Source organism: Pelodiscus sinensis, chromosome 10 (genome assembly GCF_049634645.1).
Source record: "Pelodiscus sinensis isolate JC-2024 chromosome 10, ASM4963464v1, whole genome shotgun sequence".
Classification (NCBI taxonomy): domain Eukaryota; kingdom Metazoa; phylum Chordata; order Testudines; family Trionychidae; genus Pelodiscus; species Pelodiscus sinensis.
In genome coordinates this window covers 3699738-3718714 of record NC_134720.1, presented here as the reverse complement: position 1 = coordinate 3718714, position 18977 = coordinate 3699738, and the positions used below count along the sequence as shown (strand labels likewise).

At 44.2% G+C, this 18977-nt stretch overlaps 1 protein-coding gene across 6 annotated transcripts in view; it reads left to right on the top strand.

The window, feature by feature from the left end:
• The first annotated feature begins 978 nt into the window (after window positions 1–978).
• The window catches only part of MAP3K13 (mitogen-activated protein kinase kinase kinase 13), a 91325-nt gene continuing 73326 nt past the window's right edge, over window positions 979–18977 (top strand). For 2 of the 6 annotated variants that reach the window (XM_075937355.1, XM_075937349.1), the window contains exons 1-2: window positions 979–1192; window positions 9694–9823. The gene's annotated coding sequence lies outside the window, so the exon portion shown is untranslated. The other 4 variants (XM_075937350.1, XM_075937351.1, XM_075937352.1 and 1 more) reach the window with 4 other exon arrangements.

Here is an 18977-nt window from a genome sequence, read left to right as displayed (position 1 = left end):
AGAAGCTAATTAGATTGGTCAAGCATAACTTGCCTTTGGTGAATCCATGTTGATCATCAGCTACAGAGCAGGATCTCTGTGGGGTACAATTTTCCTTACTGCTTTCTATGTCATAATGAAAGGTTGTCTCTCCTTTATTGTTTCTCTTTTTTTTTCATGTAAGCCAGATTTTAACTTCCCATTGCTCTTCTTTTTGTGTGAGCTACATTCTTCTTTATCATCATTTTCCTTTACATTGCCAGAAAAGCCAGATGAGTCTCGATTACTTGCCTCCCATTTTCATTCCTTATCTTCAGATAAATCGGTTAGTTCTGGCCTTAGTGATAGCATTTCTGCCATTTACACTTTGCTCCTCAGTTTCTCCTGCCAGGCATGGTTGGTGCTGCCTCAGTCCGGGTCTGTGTTCTATTTCAGATATTTGCCCATCAGCCTCCCTGGGCAATTTATCCCAGTGCTTAACCTCCCTGACAGACAGAAAAAAAGACAGAACTATGCAGCACTTTAAAGACTAAAAAGGTGCATGGTCCTGTCTTTTGTTTCAGCTAGACCAGACTAGCAGGGCTACATCTCTATTACTATCCTGACAGGCAGGGAGCTCTTCCTACTGTCCAACCAAACCTCCCTTGCTGCAGTGTAAGCCCCTTGCTCCATTTCTCTCCCTTCTCCTTGTACCCCCCTTTGAGAGACTTGAACGCTGCTGTCAGGTCCCCTCCCCAGACCGACCAAACCCAGGGCGCCCCCAATCTGCTTTCATGGGAGGGGGGGACTTGCTGGGTCGGGGGCCCCTGTTCCCAGAAGGGGCGGGGCCTCATGCAGAAGGGGCGGGGCTGGGAAGCTCTCAGCCCCCAGCCAGCCCCAGGTACCCGCCAGCCTGGGGCGGGGCGAGCCGCTGTCACAGTGGTCCGCAGGTACCCGAAGGGAGGGGCGCTCGCTCAGCGCTCTGATTGGCCGACCCTGGGCCAGCGCAGGGCTGGGATTGGAGGGAGGGGGGGGCCGCTGTGCGCGTGACGGAACCACAGAGGGAGCCCCCGAACGATTCCGCGCCTTCCCCGCTGCCCGACCCTTGTAGTGCGCACGCGCGGGGCGCAGCTGGCTCTCCAGGTGTCACGGAGCCGGCAGTGACGGGATGGCTCGGGCTGGGGACAGCGCCTGGCCGTGCGGGGAGGAAATGACGCGTGCGTTGACGCAGCAGGTAACGTAGCAGGTGGGAGCGGCGGGCTGAGGCGGGGTGCGCGTGGCCCCCCATTCGGGCTAGGTAACGTGGGGGCGCCCGCGCGGGCGGGGGGAGGGGCGGAGCGAGGCGGGTGGGCACGTTAGGGGCGGGGCGGCGCAGGTGGGCGCGCGGGGACGGGGGCAGCCTGAGGGGAGTGGGCGGGCGGAGGCGTCCCTGGGGCTATGGGGGTGGGGGCCCCCCCGCTCTTCCCTGTCAGTCCCTCCCCTCAGACATTAACCCAGTCCTGGAGCCTCGCGGCTCTTGGTAACAGGAGGGTACAGCCACATATCGTGCAAGGCTCAGCCCCCTTTTCCTCTCCTCCTGAGTTACGCAGTTTAGTAGCTGGGGTCCCAGAGCAGATTAAACTGCTTCTTAGAGACACCTGATTTCCTTATTGTCACCTCTCCTGGCATCCCTGCATGGCAGTTTAAAAGCTGCCCCCCGCCTCACCTGTCCGTTTCCATGTCTGGATTTCTTTCAAGTCTCATCTTACCTCTGAATGTCCTGGGTTTATAATGCTTGGTTTTAGGATAACGTCTCTGTCATGTTTGTTAATTAAGTTACTGATATGTACTGTCAACTTTACCTTCATCTGAATGTAGTCATTTTGGGTGAGAATTTCCTTCCTTAAATTAAGGAAACTTCATCTATGACTCTGAAAGAGAGAAAGAGAGAAAGAAAGAAAGAAAGAAAGAGAGAAAGAGAGAATGCTGCCATACAATGTTTCTAATGATTTAAAGATATGCAATATCAGTCTTAAATTATTAAACTTTAACTGACTTTAATGGGAAATCCACTGGTAGCACAAAACAGGCAGAATGTACTGGCCATTATAGCTGAGTTATGGCTATTTTAAAATTATTGGAGCAGCGCAAAGCATCCAAAGTGAGTCAGGTCCTTACTTTTCAATTGATTTTAATGGTCTGTTTTAGTGAGACTGCTGCTGTGTGCAGCTGGGACGGAGAGACCAGTCTGAGTCACAGTGTGTCTTTGGCTTAAGGTATAGACCTGTGCCCCAGTATCAGTTCTCCCAGGCAGTGCTGCTTTAATATGCTGTGAAGCTGAGATGCAGCAGTACCACGAGGACAATAGTGATGCCTAAACTAGCATGCAGTCATCAGCTCCTTAAAGAGACGTGACAGTTGGGCCAGTTCATCTGCCAGTGAGAACTCTTGAGATCTGTGTTCAGCTTCAATCATACCACAGCTCACCACAACCAATAGAACTATCATATATAAAGCTGCTGCAGAGGCAGGGTAGTGACTGGTTGATTTACCTCTGGCATAATGGCCCCACTTAGTTACCTGAATTTATCTGTAGCCTATATAACAATTAGAACGGTTGTTAACCACTTAGTGAAATTGAAACTTATTTGTGAGATTTCGATTAGTTCAAATAATATGGAAATTTGAAGTGTCTCTGTAATACAGAAAATCCTGATCCGGGATGCTAAATTTGATAAAATCTTTTAATGGTTTAAATTAGTTAATAAACTAAGATTTCCTTGTCAACTCTTGGAACATGTTACTTTTTCTCAAAGAATAAATGCATAAATTTGGGGTGGCAGAGGATATGTTGCACTTTTCATACAAAACAGATTGAATCCCTGCTTTAAGTATAACACAAAACTCAGTTTTCACTATGGAGTTATGATCAGCACTTTCATAATATAGACACGCTATAAGCATATTGTTGCTTTTTTGATACCGTGTTCCTGGTGCACAAAATAGTTGCAGTATACAATGGCCTTATCTCTAGGAAACAAATAGGTAGAGAACTGGCAAAGCTTGTTACTAATATCATGTGAATTAGCTTTTGTTCTTCTCCTAGTTGAACATTTGGTTGCACAGTGGTTTCCAGAATACAATGTTTTAGGTTACATATACTGGAGGATAAAGTATGTCAATTCACTTGAGCCTTGTTTACACAGGTGATGCTTAAAAGAACCAGTATTTGTTTGGTCAGAATATTCTACAAATACTGGTTCATCTGAACCTGTGGGTGCTCTAATTTAGACAAGGTTCTGGCTGCTGAATTTGTTGAAAAGCAGGTTTTACTAAAATAGTGGGTAGGTGTTGGAATCAGCTGGAACCTTGTATGCTGTCTGGTTCCCGCTGCTTCTAACCCCTTTTTTTGCTGAACCAGTATTTGAACTGGCTGGAATATTTTGTAAATTTCCCTAATGTAAATATGACCTTGCATGTTGCTGCCTTCTTCTATGAAATCCTTGGTCTCTCAATTTTGACTTGTGAAATTTGAGCTTGAAGAGCATTGCTGTCTTTCAGTTAAAGCTGGAAATGCAGGATTTGGGAGAACTGTACTGTCGCACAATCTGTATAATTTTCCCTATCTCTAATACATTGATACTTTATTAAGAATTTTGAGATCTTTAAAGGAAATGTGTTAAATATACACAAAGAACTGTCACTAGTGTTATGAAAATCACTATTATAGTACTAATTTTTGTCAAGGCATGCTGTGTGGAAGGATTCGATTTTTTTATTGGCAAATATCAGTAAATATTGATTTCACTGTACACAGGCCAATGCTTTTTTTTAATTCAAAGCATCCCAGCAGACAACTGTGGGGGGGAAGCTAGCTCCCAACTCTACCCCTTCTTGGGGGACCCCAGAGGTGGCCCATGACCAAGTACCAAAATTCATGAAGTGGCCCCACTGTGAAAATTATTGCTCACCCCTGCTCTTGAGGATCAAACAGGACCACACCTGGGTTATATTAAAACCCTGAGGCTATGTCTACACTGCAGACTTCTTGTGCAAGAACTGTTTTGCGCAAGAGTTTTTGTGCAAAATGTCTTGTGCAACAGCATGTCCACACTGCCATGGACGCTCTTGCGCAAAAGCACATGGCAGTGTGGATGTTCTCTTGCACAAGGAAGCTCTGATGGCCATTTTAGCCATAGGGGTTTCTTGCGCAAGAGGGCTTATTCCTTGTGGGGAGAGAAATAACTCTTGCGCAAGAAGCCCTCTGTTCCGACGCTTTACTGTAAATTTACTTGTGCAAGAACGTGCGTGCAGTGTAGACACTCTGCAAATTTTTGTGCAAGAATGGCTGTTCTTGCGCAAGAAGCCTCCAGTGTAGATGTAGCCAGAGTGTGGCTCTACCAACATTGGTTCTATCTTCTGGACCTCTTATTGGCGATTCCAATCTTACTCTTGTTGCATCTGGATTTGATCTCTCAGGACCAGTGTCAGTTGCTCCGCCTGGACCCTGGATCCTTTCATGTAATGGCCTGGAAACTACAGGGTTAAATCCCAAAAGCAACTTTGCTACTAGGTAGCAGAAATGCTTCCATCAAGGCCACCTGTCTGTCAAAATGGCTGTGATTCTCTCTCTGGGCTTGTTAGTCTGGTGCATTTATCCATCCAAAAAATACCCAACTACCTGCTGCTCCTGAAACAGCAAGGGTTAGTGATTTCCTCTGTCAAGGCTCACCTAGTAGCAATATCAGCTTTCCACTCGCTTTGTGAATAACTGTCTTGTTTTTCCAATCACATGCCAACTAGATTCCTTAAAGGCTGGGAAGGACTGTACCGTCAACAAAGGGAGTCTGTTTTTCCTTTGGAACTTGAACTTAATTTTGTCTAAACTTATAGAGTCTTACATTTGAGTCTGTAATAGAGTGCTCCTTATTACATCTTTCATAGAAGGTGGTCTTCCTAATTGCAATCATTCTGCCAGAAGGATCTCCAAACTGCTTGCCCTCACATCTGAACCACATTGCACAGTCTCTTTTAGAGAGTAGGTGGACTTATACCCTTATCTAAATTTTTTATCTAAGGTAGTTTGAAATTTTCATATCAATCAATGTACTTACCTGTATTTTACCCCACTTCACATGCAAATAAGGATGAGCAATGGCTATACATATTGGATATTAGGCAAGTCCTGGCATTCTATGTTGACAAAACCAAACCATTTCGGTGGTCCATCCTTACAGTTCATGGTCACAATAGGCAGGGCTTGTCAAATCAGTGAATCTACTCGCCTGTGACAAGTAGATTTCAGCCGGTCGCCCTGTTCATTGGCGGCGCACACATGCTCAATGCAGATCTGGCGCATGCGCAGTGCAGGGCTGGCGAGTAGATTTCGCCACAGTTTGTCAAGCCCTGGCAATAGACATAATGAAGAATCTTCTGCTCTCTGCAAAGAGAGTTTCAGCTTAGATAACGTCTTACATCCCTGCATGTTAGGATCTGACAGACATCTTTCCTCCAGACAAACTGATTGCCTACTCGACAAGATTACAAACGTGCTTTGATGCTTTCCTAGCACAGATCTTTATCCTAGACATTTGCAGAACAGCAACTTGCTCATTGTTGCACACTTTCTCCTCTCGTTGTGCCATCACTCAATATTCAAGAGATGATGCCGAATTTGGTTGGGTTGTACTCCCGTCTGTGTGTACATGACCTCTGATCCCTTTACCTGTATAACTGAGGGTCACTAAGTGTGGAATGTACACATGTAATCACTCCATGACTTAATAATGGTTGATAACCTTTCATAACTGTTGTTCTTCGAGATGTGTTGCACATCTCCATTCCACAGTCTGCCCTCCTCTCCCTCCGCATTGGAGTGTCTGGAAAGAGGGAACTGAGGGGCTCAGTGTCAGCTTCTTTATACAAAGCAAACAGGGCCTGGCAGCAGAGAGTACTCAAGCTGCCCCAGTGGGTACCACCGAGGGGAAAAATGTCAAGTGACTCTGGTATGGGATGTGCATGCACCAAGAGTCGAATTGACACATGCAACATATCTTGAAGAACAAAAGGATAGTAATGTTTTTTTCCAATCTACCAGATAAATGTAGCCCACCACAAGGCTTCAGAATTTTACTTGTGACAAATAGGAAGCTTTTCTGGCTGAATTGCATCAAGTATAGGCAATCTAAGATTTAATTGGATAGCTCAGATATATTTCTAGCTCTTATTAAGGCAACGATAACCATTTACATATAAATCAAGTGTATTATCTTCAGTCTGACAACTCTGTGTTTCTGCCACTGCTCTGTGTTTTCTTGCAGACCACTGCAAACTGATAGTAAGGATTCAGTGCTGCTCTTGGGACTCCCAGGGGTATTAGTGAAACTGAGCATTAAGTCAGTTTCATGGTGCTACTGTTTGTGGAGTCTCTGTGCAGCATTTTAGGCACCAAAGCATTACTGAGATCTAAAAACAGACTGCAGAATGGATAGAATAGGGGACTTCTTCCTTTCCCTGTCAAAGGGACTCTGGAATGGGAGGGGGAAGACATGGACAACTCCTCCCTTCCAGTGGCCTGTGGTTACTTCAAACTGGTCTGATGCCTGCATTTACCCTTGTGCCTAGTAGGTATGTTAAATTTTGTTTAATCAACTAATTGACTAGTCAGTGGAATTTCTCTCTACTAGTCAATTAGTCAATAAGCGGGGGAGCCCTAGGAGCTAATCCCGCTGTAGCTCTGCCTTTTAAATGTATTAAGAGCCATCAGGAACAGCTGATTCCTGGCTCGCACCGGGTCTCCTTCGCTGTTCACTAGCCTTTTAACTGTATTAAGAGCCTACCAGCTCTTAATACGTTTAAAAAGCAGACACACAACAGCTGAGACTGTGCGCGAGACTCCCCACTACCCCCCAGTCTGTCTTGCCCTCTGTGGAAGTGGTGCTGGGGGGAACTGGCTTACATGCCGGTTCCCCCCAGCGAGGGTGAGGGGGAGAATCAACTAGTCAAGGGACTAGTTGACTATCTGATAAGCTTATACTTACATCCCCCGTGCCTAGGGTTGGAGGAACTGAGAGAAACAATGTTTTGTGACAGATTGCATTGTGTCCTTTGGACTCGGGCCCCCCAAAAAATTAGTACAAGCTCTGGCTCACTAAGACATTTTTTGCAACTGGGTTATTTTCCTCTTTTGATTCTCATTTTTTATAATTAAAAGGTGGTGCAGTTTAAGGCAGAAGGCTGGTCTTGTTTTAAGCATAAGACTGTGTTGGGAGGTTTGGGTTTTATTCAGTCACTTCCAAGGGTTTCCTGGGATCTCAAAACCATTTTAATCCCTATTCCTCATTTTCTCTAAGGGCTCGTCTACATTGGCCCTTTTTCCGGAAGGGGCATGCTAATTTTTCAGATCGTAATAGGGAATAAGAGATCCTCCGGAAAAGGGCTTTTTTCCGGAAGATCGGGCCGGATCGGGGCCAGTGTAGACGCTCTTTTCCGGCTTTTCTAAAAGCCGGAAAAAAGCGGTGGACATTTTTATTTAAATGCCGCGGGGGATATTTAAATCCCCCGCGGATTTCCCTATTACGATCTGAAAAATTAGCATGCCCCTTCCGGAAAAGGGGCCAATGTAGACGTAGCCTTTCTGTAAAGTGGAGATGTGTGGCCTAGAGAAGCATATTTCATTAATGTTTAGGAAATGCCTTTTCACTTGGTAGAGATGTTGGGGGGGGAAAGGGTGATGCGTTACATGTTTTGTCTTCCAGTGCACTTCATCACCCCCATTCCCGTTTATTAGCAGTTTGATTTGTGAGCTCAGTATCATGATGCAATGTTCATTCCCATGCAGAGGTGAAAATAAGCGGTTATGCCCTGGTTCACTGTTCTGGCAAGAGCTGGCCGAGCTGCGGCAAAAGCCAGCAGAGAGCTATTTAAAGAGCTGGCAGGGACCCATGTTGTAATAGGGCTCTTTTACTTAATTTAACGGGCTCAGGTTGTCAGCCCCACTCCTAGTACTTCATGACAATGAATGAGTTGCAACTCCCAGTTTGAGAACCCCTGATCTAGACTGACCACCTCCATAATATTGTTTAAAACTCTCTCTTTATACTATCTGACTAAAAATCCCTTTTCAAAGTCACACACAGGTTATATGCACTCTTGGTGCTTGTGATAATGCTGGTTTTTCTGGTGTCTTCAGAGTCTTCCAGGAAAGCCAGGATATCATGGGCTGAATTTCTAGTGTAAAAATACAAGCCAAAGGAAAGAGAAACTGGGTGTGGTAGAGTGGAGGTAGAGTGTGGAAATAGCTTCTTGGTCTCCTTTACATAAAATAAACAAGAAAACACAATTCTTTCCTCTGCAGATCATCTTTAATCAGGGGTCTGTGTATTCTAAGAGTCCGTCTTTGCAGGATTCATACCTTACTGCAGAATTGTGCTCTAAAATTTCCACTTTAAATGTAAAGAATGTTTCTCGCCTTCTGGCTGCAGAGAACCTTGAACATTTTTTACTGAGTGACAGAAATATCTTCCTGAGTTTCTATGTAGCCTGAAACAAGAAGTGTCAGTTGCCCTTTTAACTTAATAGGTTATTAACTTTGAAACCTAAAAATGACAGAGCTGCAATGTGGAAAACTGAAATTGTGGGAACAGTATAAAATGAGTTTTAATATCCATCTGAATATCACAGAGGTTGCTGCACTGACTATATTAATTGTTCTTCTACTTAATGTATTAAGATTTTCCATTTAATAGGTATGTGAAGCTTTCTCAGAACTCCCAACAGCAAATGCAGAATGTAGGGACCTTGCTTGAGAATGTAGATCCATTTTACTGTGAAGTGAATGAGGTCTTGCTTTGAGCAGGCAGGACTAGTTTGGTTCAGCTTGTGCAGATAATGATAAATGTTGTTAAAAAACTGTGCATTAGCCCTGGTGAATAGGTTTTTGAATAACCATTTGTAACACAGTTTGGCCTTAACGGAACATATCCTATGCTTTAACTTGGTTTGGGTGTGGCCAAATTAAATTACTGTCAGACTAGGTTATTCTGCAAGCAAAATGTGACAGTCCGTACTCTTCTTATGACTAGAGACTGTTTTGCTATTGATAGCCTTGGCACAGTTTTTCGCATTATTCAGTCTATAATTTTGTTGTCCTATCCATGCTGTAAACAAAAGACAATCACCATGTAGTGTGAATGGAAATAGCATGGTCTCTCTAGATTTACATGCTGGCATCATTGGAATAGTCCAGGAGACCCTAGGAAAACCAAATGGCGCAGAACTACACTACAGTTTTTTAGCAGTATGTGAAATTGCAGTGTTCAAAATTAAAAACCTAAAGCCACGTATATGTAAACAAATGAAGTGTGAGAGGCAGCAAGAGCTACAAGTGTTGAGACTAATGTTCTGTTTCTGCCTTTGCCACTGAACTGAGAGAGACTTTGGGGGAAGTGCCTTCCCCTGTCTTTTACTACCAGTTTGTAGTGCACCTAATGCTGTGGGTACCTGCGCCCATTTGAGGCCTCAGCATGCAACTGTAATAAACTAATTATAGAATATGCAAACATGAAGATGACAGGGTTAACAGAAAACCTCTTCTTGTCCCAACAGAATTGTCGTTCTGAACTGAATAATTGTCTACTTTGATTTGATTTGAGATGAATTTTTATGGATCCAATCAGAAAACAGAATAAGTGCAATGTGTATGTAACCGTGTATGTTTCATTGGAGATAAATACATTAAATTAGCATTCTTTACAGATCTCCAGAATACGAATTTCTGGGAGGAGTACCAAACAGATTTAATCCAGAGAAACACATGGACCATTAAATCTTTCAAAAATGAGCCAGTTCACAGTTTTCCACTGGAACCCACAGTGTCTTGAGGAAGGTAAGGGGTTATTTTTGTTTGCTCTCTCTGGCAGGTGAGCCCTTCAACATTTCAGGGTCTTGATCATGCAGAGTGATTAGGATACGTAGACCCTCACATTAGTGCACATTGCCTTTGGCTTTCTGAAGGAGTGCTTTCTGTTGGCCTTGGTATTTGAAGAAAGAAAATGTTGGGTGACTAAATCTTTTCCTCTAATGTCTCTGTGATTCTTTTTAATAATGATTAATTAAATGCCTTTTATTTAATGGTATCATGCCTCAGTCAGATCAATTTTATATTTTTTCATTTTGGAACACTGAAAATGTATTTCTTTACTGAGTATTCATTGAAAAGGGGCTACAGTGTACTTTTGTGTTCCAATATTGTGCTTGAAAATATTAATTTTTTTCCAAGAAAGCTGCATACACTTTCCTGTAAGCTCATGAGAGAAGTTATTTTGTAGCTTGAACTGTGAAATGTATTTAGAATGTTTTTAAATAGAATTAGCATTCTGAGCGCTGTGTCAATGGTATATAAACGGTAACATCATAGGCAATACTAGTTATAGGAGAAGGTTCACTATTCAAGATTGTAAATTAGTTTCCTTGAGTATGGAAAGTAACATCTGAGTAAGCTAAACTTAATCAAAATAATGATAAAAACACTGTAGAGCTTGCAGTTTCTTAGGGTATACTTCTAGTCCAGTGTTTCTTAAACTTTTTAAGACCAAGGAACACCAAACAATAATTTTTTTTATGGGGAACATCAAGGATTTTTTGTTGAGCCAAAAAAAGTCACCTGCCCCTTTAAGGGTGGCCATTTTGAATTGTGTTCTCCACGGCACACCTCTGACTGCCTCGTGCCGCGGAACACAGTTTAAGAAACACTGTTCTAGTCAGTCTGTTTGGATTGTAGGCAGCCAATTGTTAAGCACCCATTTAAAATCCTTAAAATTGGGAACGAACAGAAAATAAAATACAGCCAGTGATCGATTTATATTCTGAAGCAGGAGGGTTTAGATGTAATTGTGGATGTTCTTGTGTATCCATATAGATTACTCTTACCAAGCTCTTATCTCAGACCAATGAATTTCACAGACTAATTATGCATGGATTGTAATAAAAATCGTGGGCTCAGCAGTAGTAGAAATGAGCTTCAGGAACCGCTATATTTTGGTTGACACGGAATTAAATTCTTGACTACGTGTCCCATGATTCTCTTCAGAACAGCAGAGATGTGAAATCTGCAGTGGCTTGGCCAAGTTCTTCTAGTTGGTGACTGCATTCAGACAGGCTACTTACCCTTCCTTTTCCATTTCAGTTAGACATGCTGGCTAAGATATAAAACACATAATTGAATGGGAGTGGTTGGGTGCAGAGCACTTCTGAAAGTCAGGCCTAAATATGGACTTAGGATCCCATATTTTGAAAATCTTAGCCAGTATTCTTCACTTCCTGTCCTAAACTGTTCTAAATGTTTGTATGCTGTGGTAAACAGTGGCAACATCTTGCCTAAGAAATAGCTGCATTTTAGTGAGGGATAAAGACTTACAACTCTTTAGGATCTTTCAGACTGACTGCTGTTACATTTATTTAACATTATTAGTAATTACTAATATTACAGACCTAGCATAGGTGTTTTTTTTTTCTAATTTTACGTTTCTTTAAGAAGTTTTTAACCCTAAAGAAGTTAGGCAATTGTAGCAGCAAAACTAGTGATTTGTGGGCTTCTGAAGTAAATATGGATGATTCCTAAAACACAAATTTGAAAGGAATGTTAAATATTTGCCTGGGGATGCAGTATATTTTCTCAGCACCTTGGATACTTAATACAGAGCAGGTTAGCAGCTAGGACAGAGAGACTGCAGAACAATTTTCCTTGTCCCAGTTAAGTCAAGAACTATTACAACAGTAGTAATAAGCTCACCACAAGATGGACAAAAGGGTGAGGGGAGTGTCAGCCTACAGCTCGTGCTGGTGAGAGGGGGAAAAAGGGAGTCTGCATGAATGCACCAGTAAGGCAGAACTTGGCATTGGAGACACAAATTGTGAGGCGTTGCACATACCAGTGCAGACACAGGAATACTATAAAAGCATCTAGAGAGATCAGGAATATGATGGACAGTGTGAATCTCCCACTTCTCAAATGAGATTCAACTTGGAAAAGTCCATCGGGGAGACAGTAAATAATAATAAATACAGAAGTTAAATGAGAAGGAGAAATCTGTAAAAAGATAATATTGAAAGAGATGTAGGGGGCTAATGGAGACCAAATGTAAATGAGAGTTTGCAGCAATCCATGGTAGTAAAAGGCAGATGCAATATTTGGGCTGCCATGCACAAGGGCATCATGTCACAGAGCAAGAAAGATTAGTCTTTCCTCGCTCCAGTGTGAACACACCTATAACACTATTTTGTATACGGCATTAGGTTGTAGGACCTTGAGTACAAGAAATAGACTGATAAACTAAAGAGTTTTCAAACTGCAGCACGAGTTATCAGGTGACTGGGGAGATTGATTTATGAGGAATGATTAAAATGGAGATGAAAGTCAGCCAGTGCGCCTTGGTGTGGCACTCTGGCAAGAAGCCGGCTGGCGGGCTGGGGCACTCAGCTGCAGTGGAAGAGGTGGGGCACTCCCCACCTGGCTTCCTGCAGGCTGTTGTGCTCAGCAGCACGCAGCCAGGCAGGCTAAAGGGGATGGCTGGGATACCAGGTCCCTGTTGCTTTTAATGCTTCCTACTTCCTCTTACTAGGGAGCAAGTGGAAGTGCAGAGTCTGCCGCGTTCCTCTTCTGCCCCTCCCTTAGGCAGCTGGAAGCAAGAGGAATGCAGCAGGCTCTGCACTTTCCCCTTGTTCCCTAGTAAGAGGAAGCAGTAAAAGTAACAGAGACCCAGTATGTGTGGCTGCAACCCACTCCCCCTCAAAATAGCACCCTTGCTCACCCACACTCACCCCTACATACACACAGCCTCCTGCCCTGAATCCTGCACCCTCATAACCCCCACTCTGAGCCCCCACACGCTCCCAGCCCCCTGCTCTGATTATCCACTCTCCAGCCCTGTGCTCTGAGCCCCTCCTCATACCCCCAACCCTGATTTCTGAACCCCTCACATCCCAGGCCTCTCAGACACCCCAGTCCTAACCTCCTGAACCCTTCCACCTCAGCCCTCTCCTCTGAGTCCCCCGCACTGCACCACACACTTAATTTCTTATATCTACTGTTATATCACAACCCCTTCCCGCCCAAAGTTCTTTCCTTCCCCCCCTCCCCACTCCGTGATAGGACAGTAACTGTAGAGAATTTGTTGTTTTCACCCCTGGATTAAAATATTACTACAGGTGGGCTGAAGAATGCATATATATTTGCAAAGTGTAAGCAAAAGAATGAAATAGTCTAGTAGTTTGAAAGGGCATAATTAGGAGAATAAAATGGAACTGAGAGGGAAAAATTAGGTTGAATATTGTGGTGAAATATGACACCTCTGTTAGACCAGTGGTTTTCAGACTTTTTTTCTCATGATCCAGTTGAAGGAAATTGTTGATGCCTGTGACCCAACATAATTTGGCTAGAGAATAGGCTCTGGGGTGGGGCTGAGGATGAGAGCTTTAGGCTGTCGGAGGGGGCCCTAGCTTTGGAGGTGTCAGGGCTGGGGCAGGAAGGGCTTACTTTGAGCAGCTTCCGGTCAGCAGTGCGGTGAGGGTGCTAAGGCAGCTTTCTGCCTCTTCTAGCACTTTAGACCATGCTGCAGTAGGTTCTCAGCCAATGGGAGTGTGCTGCTAGTGATCAGGGCAGGGGCAGTGTGCGGAGCCCTGTGCGCTCTCCCTTTCCCCCCCGCCCCGAACCTAGGAGCTGGGACTGTTGCTGGCTGCTTCTGGGGTGTAGCACAATCTGTGTGCCAGGACAGGCAGGTAGCTGCCTTAGCTCACCTGATCCCCCTGCAGCAATGGAGATCCAGTGTCTGACATCCCATGACCCAGTACTGGGTCGCGACCCGTAGTGTGAAAACTCCTGTATTAGACTGTGAAATTAGTCATTCAAGAGAAGTTGCAGAAACACTATTTTGGGGGGTAATTGGAGCTAGACCAGGGAGTATGATAGATGTTCTATAGAGGCTAAGTTCCAGTAGCAGGGAGATAGGCCTTTTCTGCAGCTCAGCGCCCCCCACAATTCTGGATGTTTGGACTGCTCTCTTCTCTTTCAGCTTGTGGAGGCAGATTAGAGTTTTGGCACCATACAGTTTGGTCACTCTCCCTCTGTTCCTGATTGCTGCCAGAGTCTCTGCCTCTGCACCAGAGAACACGGAGGCTTCTTTTTCCTTCCTTCCTTTCCAAACTTCTGTGTCCAGTTTTTTGAGCAGCGGGGACTGGGAGCAATGTTCTCCCTCCTCAGCCTTCACCTGAAATGCCAGGATCTAAATGCTTCCAAGACTTCCAGCACTAGGTGGGTTAGACTGTGTCATGGAACCTGCAAATCTTGAGATGTTTGTGTGACAGGGATTGCGGTGCACTTCATAAGATCTTTAGGAATGAGCAAATGCATCTGTAACCCACATACCTAGGCTCTGTCTACACTGTCTCTTTTTGCAAAAGAGGAAATGCAAATGAAGTGCTCATTAGCATTTCTCGCACTCATTTGAATATTCTCTTCTGATCCTTTTTGCGGAAGAGGTTTTTGTGGAAAAAAACGCGGTGGAGACAGGGCCATTTTGCGCAAAAATCCCCTTTTGCGCAAGATCCCTTATTCCTCAAAAAATGATACAGAAATCAAACTTTTGAATGAACTCACAAACTTCTGTGCTTCTTTCCTACTGAATTTTTGTTTCATAATCCACCCTGTATCTGGACTTTGCTTGCTACTTCCCAGATGTCCAAAGCTGAGAGAGATGCTGGGCTACAGAATGGAGAATTTCTGATAGATAATTCCCTTTCTGCTAGCAGCATCTCCCACAGTTCTGTCCACCCAAGATGGCTCAAATCCAATGGTTGGCTATTAAGAGGATTTGTTAGAATAGGGTAGTCTTCCTTGGTCTAATGTACATAATTGTTTTATCACTTCTGGAATATGTGTTAATGACAATAACTTGTCTAACAGCAAGTGGAAGAAGGGGGGTGTTCCAGTGTAGCACTGCAGTACCAAAATGCTGACCTGCCTTTTGTGAGCGGCAGAGAGAAGAAAGCAGTTCACATGCCCACAATTGTGGGAGATGTTGTGAACAGAAAAGAAATTATCAGTAAAGTGTTTCCTATTCTCTCCTCGATGTATGTGATTTTGAGATTATTTTAAAGTCTGCATTTTTAATATTTTCCTTATGGTTCATTTTTGTATTTTCTTAAAATGTGAAGGTGCTTTGAATTCCAGTAAAAGCAGTTTACTCCGAGGCAGGGGGGATGGATTCTGTGCCAAAATATTAAATTCTGCACTCAATAGTTTAAAATTCTGAATATTTTATTTCTCAAAATAGCACAGCATAATCACACTGGTTTTAATCGTTTTGGTAATTTATTTGAACTACAATATTGTGGTTGAAGAATGAGAGCGTGGAGCACTGGAGGAAATTCCCCAACCCCTTCTGTCTAACTGTAATGTAGCTAAGTTTGACCCTTAATTTCTAGTTCTTAGTCAGCGCGCACACATGCAGCCATATGCTCAGTGTTACATCACAGGCAACTGGAGAGCAAGTGAGGGCTGGGAAATCAAGCACAATTGATATTGGCTGTTGACCATCTTCAGAAATGTCAGAGGCAAACAGTTCATGGGACACATTTTGATAGGAATTTTTTTCAGTCCAAAAATTCAGACCAGTTCTAATCACTGACGTATTATAAGCATGGTTAAGGCGTATTGTTCTTCATCTCACTCTGGCAATGTAAACTTTTACACCTGTTTCATACTCCTGGGGGAATTCACAAAGGCAATAGGAACAATTCCCTGAGCAGGCAGGCTGCTAAATTCTGCTCTGCCCGAGAGGACAAAGCCTGTCCTATGCCTACCTCCTCAGACACCTCAAAGCCCTGCCCTTCCCCACTGAGCATTCAGCAATAGCAAGCCAGAGAGACAGTCTCTCTCACATGCATAACTGCCCCGTCCCAATAATAAGTTACGTCTCTTCTGGCTGCTCTGGACACTCAAACCAGCCTGTCTGCACTCCACGGAGGGACCCGTGACTGCTCTTTGTGTCTTCCCTTGGCTTCCCTGGCAGAAGTCATTTTTTCTGTGGGGGACACGAATTCTGCACATGCTGTGTGACTTAGAATTCCCCCAGGAGTAATTTTGGATCAGAAATTTTGGAGATCAACATTTTCTGTCTCCTTGGGTCCAGCTTGTCTGTGTGGGACTCAGGAGACCTGGATTACGTTCCTAGTTCTGCCACTGATTTGCTGGGTTATCTTGGGCAATATTGACATACTTACTTGACATGTTTCTGCCTTAGTGAACCCATCTGCAAACTAAGCACAGTGATATTATAAAGGGTTTTGAGCTCTGTCAATGAAAAATACTAAGTGCTAAATATTTTAACGTATTATTTAATCCTTGCATCTGATGAGTCTACTACCAGTGTCTGAGGAGGGGCTAGGAACAGTGCTAGCCTGTTTGCCTCTCTTGATTCTGGTGTACTCACTAACTTTGCATTCTCCTCCTTGCTAATGTTAGGGAAAGCAGAGCTAGGAACATCTCTCCCCTTTATGGGAGCTGATTGGAGCTTGCTGCTTTTTTTCTCTCTACCCTGTCTTCTACAGGGACCCTAGGTGCTGGTACTTCCCCTTCCCTCTTAAAGTCCTTGTGAGAAGTGTTTCAGATGTTACTGGATCTCAGTAGCGGGAGAGAAGAGAGTCCTTCCATAAGTGCCCAGTAGCTCTGTCTGGTCTGAGAAGCTAGCTGCTGTTCAATGGGCTTATGCTGAGTTCATAGCTCAGCACTTCCCGGTCCCATAGAGCGAGCTGCATACTAATGCTCCATTGCATTGCCCAGCCTGTCATTCCTGATCTTTTTTCGCCTAATGGCAATGAAGTTCCTCAAGGGGCTATTACACACTTACCCATCAGAAAACCTGCACCTGCCAGGAACTCATCCTCCTGAAGCACAGAGGCCCTCTGTTGAAGCCTTTCTCAGAATGGTCCCTTCCTCACCTCACTCTGAAGTTGGTCTTTCCAATGCCTGTCATTTCAGCTACAAGAGTGACAGATTCCAGTGCGTATGGCCCCATCCCCCACATAACATTCCATAAGGACAAGGTGGTGCTAAGACCTTACTGAAGATTACTCCTAAGATGGTCTTAGAACTTCATGTGAGCCAGTCAGTCCATCTGTCTTGTTACTGAAACCACACTAGATAATTGGATAAAAGAAATTACCCCCCTTGTGGTTCCCGGGACCCTTTTTTATGATAGTAACAGAATCAAACCAGTTAGAAAGTTATCCCTGCTGTTTAATGCCACAGCTAGATGTTCCAAAAGTCCATCCCTACCTCCGTAGAAAACATCGAAGTGGGTAACACAGCATCTGGATCTGTGGTATTAGCTGCCTGGCATGCTTCTTCCACTGAACATCACTCCACCAGAGCTCAAGCAATATCCTCTGCCTGCTTCAGGAACGTGCCAGTATCAGAAATCGGTAATATGGAGAAACTCACTTGACCTTTGTCAAACACCATGCCTTGGACTTAACTACGAGGGTAAATGCCACTGTGTTCATGAGCATAGTACCACGGTTACTGTTTGATGCATCAGGAACCCTTCATATCCCACCATCCTGAGAGGCTGCTGTCTGCCAGTTACTTACAATGGGATCCACAGTGGCTCATGCTGAAAGAGGGGAAAATGGTGATTTACCCTTTGAAGTAACTGTGGTTCTTACAAGTGTTATTGTCAGTTGGGATCCTATGACCCACCTCAGTCCCTGTGTTGGTCCTCAGCTGTCAGGGGCTTCAAACTGCAAGGGAATTGAGGGAGGGTCACAACTGCCCTGCCATTATGTGCTCCTGTAGTGGGAATCACATTGATGATAGCACCTCAAAGAACTACACTTTTACTGTAGAATACGTAACCGTTTTGCACCCCCACACGCATTTGTGTATCGCCATAGAAACAGAAGCAAAGGAATATATACTTAAGTGCTGTACTCCCATCTTTGAGCTTTGCCTCTGCTGGAATTCCCCTGTTAGTTCAGCAGTATCTATTTATGGAGTTTCGACAGAACCTGGTTTCACCTGACATACATGCTGGCTGATATGCCTGAATGATTATCTGTGTACCTTGACCTTTGGGTTTGTGCCGGGGGAGACACACATACAGTAACTCTCAGCATGAAAAAAGCAAAATATTTTAAAAATGAGACTGAATCACGTTTACAGAGAAGTCTTTTTGTATGGCTCTATTTTTGTAGTGTGACCTTGCAGTGAAGAACTGGAAATAAAGGTATATGCGTAGCTGACTAGTATTTTTGCATTCTCTGAATGAAAAACAGCCAGCTACTTCTTATATTGCGTCTCCACTCCTGTAAAGAGTGCGGTCAAACAAGAGGTTTTTTTTTTGGTTGTCGGAGTAGTGAAGGAAAAATGTAAAATGTATTGTTCCTGACAGCAATGCCAGCAGGTAAAATTGCATAAGTGTTCCCTTTTTAAGAGCTTTCCATTTGTGAGTAACTTACCATGTTTGCTCTCAGGCAGTGGTGCTCGATGCAGGCTGAGAGCTTTGGGCTAGCCACTGCCTCAGTTTCTTCGTGGGCTCCTGATAACTTCAGCATAGGCTTTAACACGTTGCATGATGCTCCCTTGTGGGGGCTGCATTTATTAGCATATTTCAAAAGGAAATGCAAGAACCTCCCCCCCCCCCCCAGCCTTTCTTGGCTCTCAATCCTTGGTGCAAGGTTCTTAGTCATGTCCTGCAGAGGCTTTCTATTAAGCAGACTCACACTCTGTCAAGTAGCAGTTCCTAAGAGGGCGTCTCCCTTCTCTTACCAGGCTGGTATGCATGAATTTCTGTGTGTGTGTGTGTGTGGGGGGGGGGTGCTTTTTTTGTAAATGTGGACGGCAAGTGTGTGGATGCATCCCCATGGTCTCCCAAGTAAGCGAGGAAATCAGTCCCTGCCTTTCCCCGGCTGGTCAGAGCATAGAGGAGGGAGGCTCGGGAAGCATGCCGCGCCTGCCTTCCCCTGGCAGGCCAGAGCATGCTTAC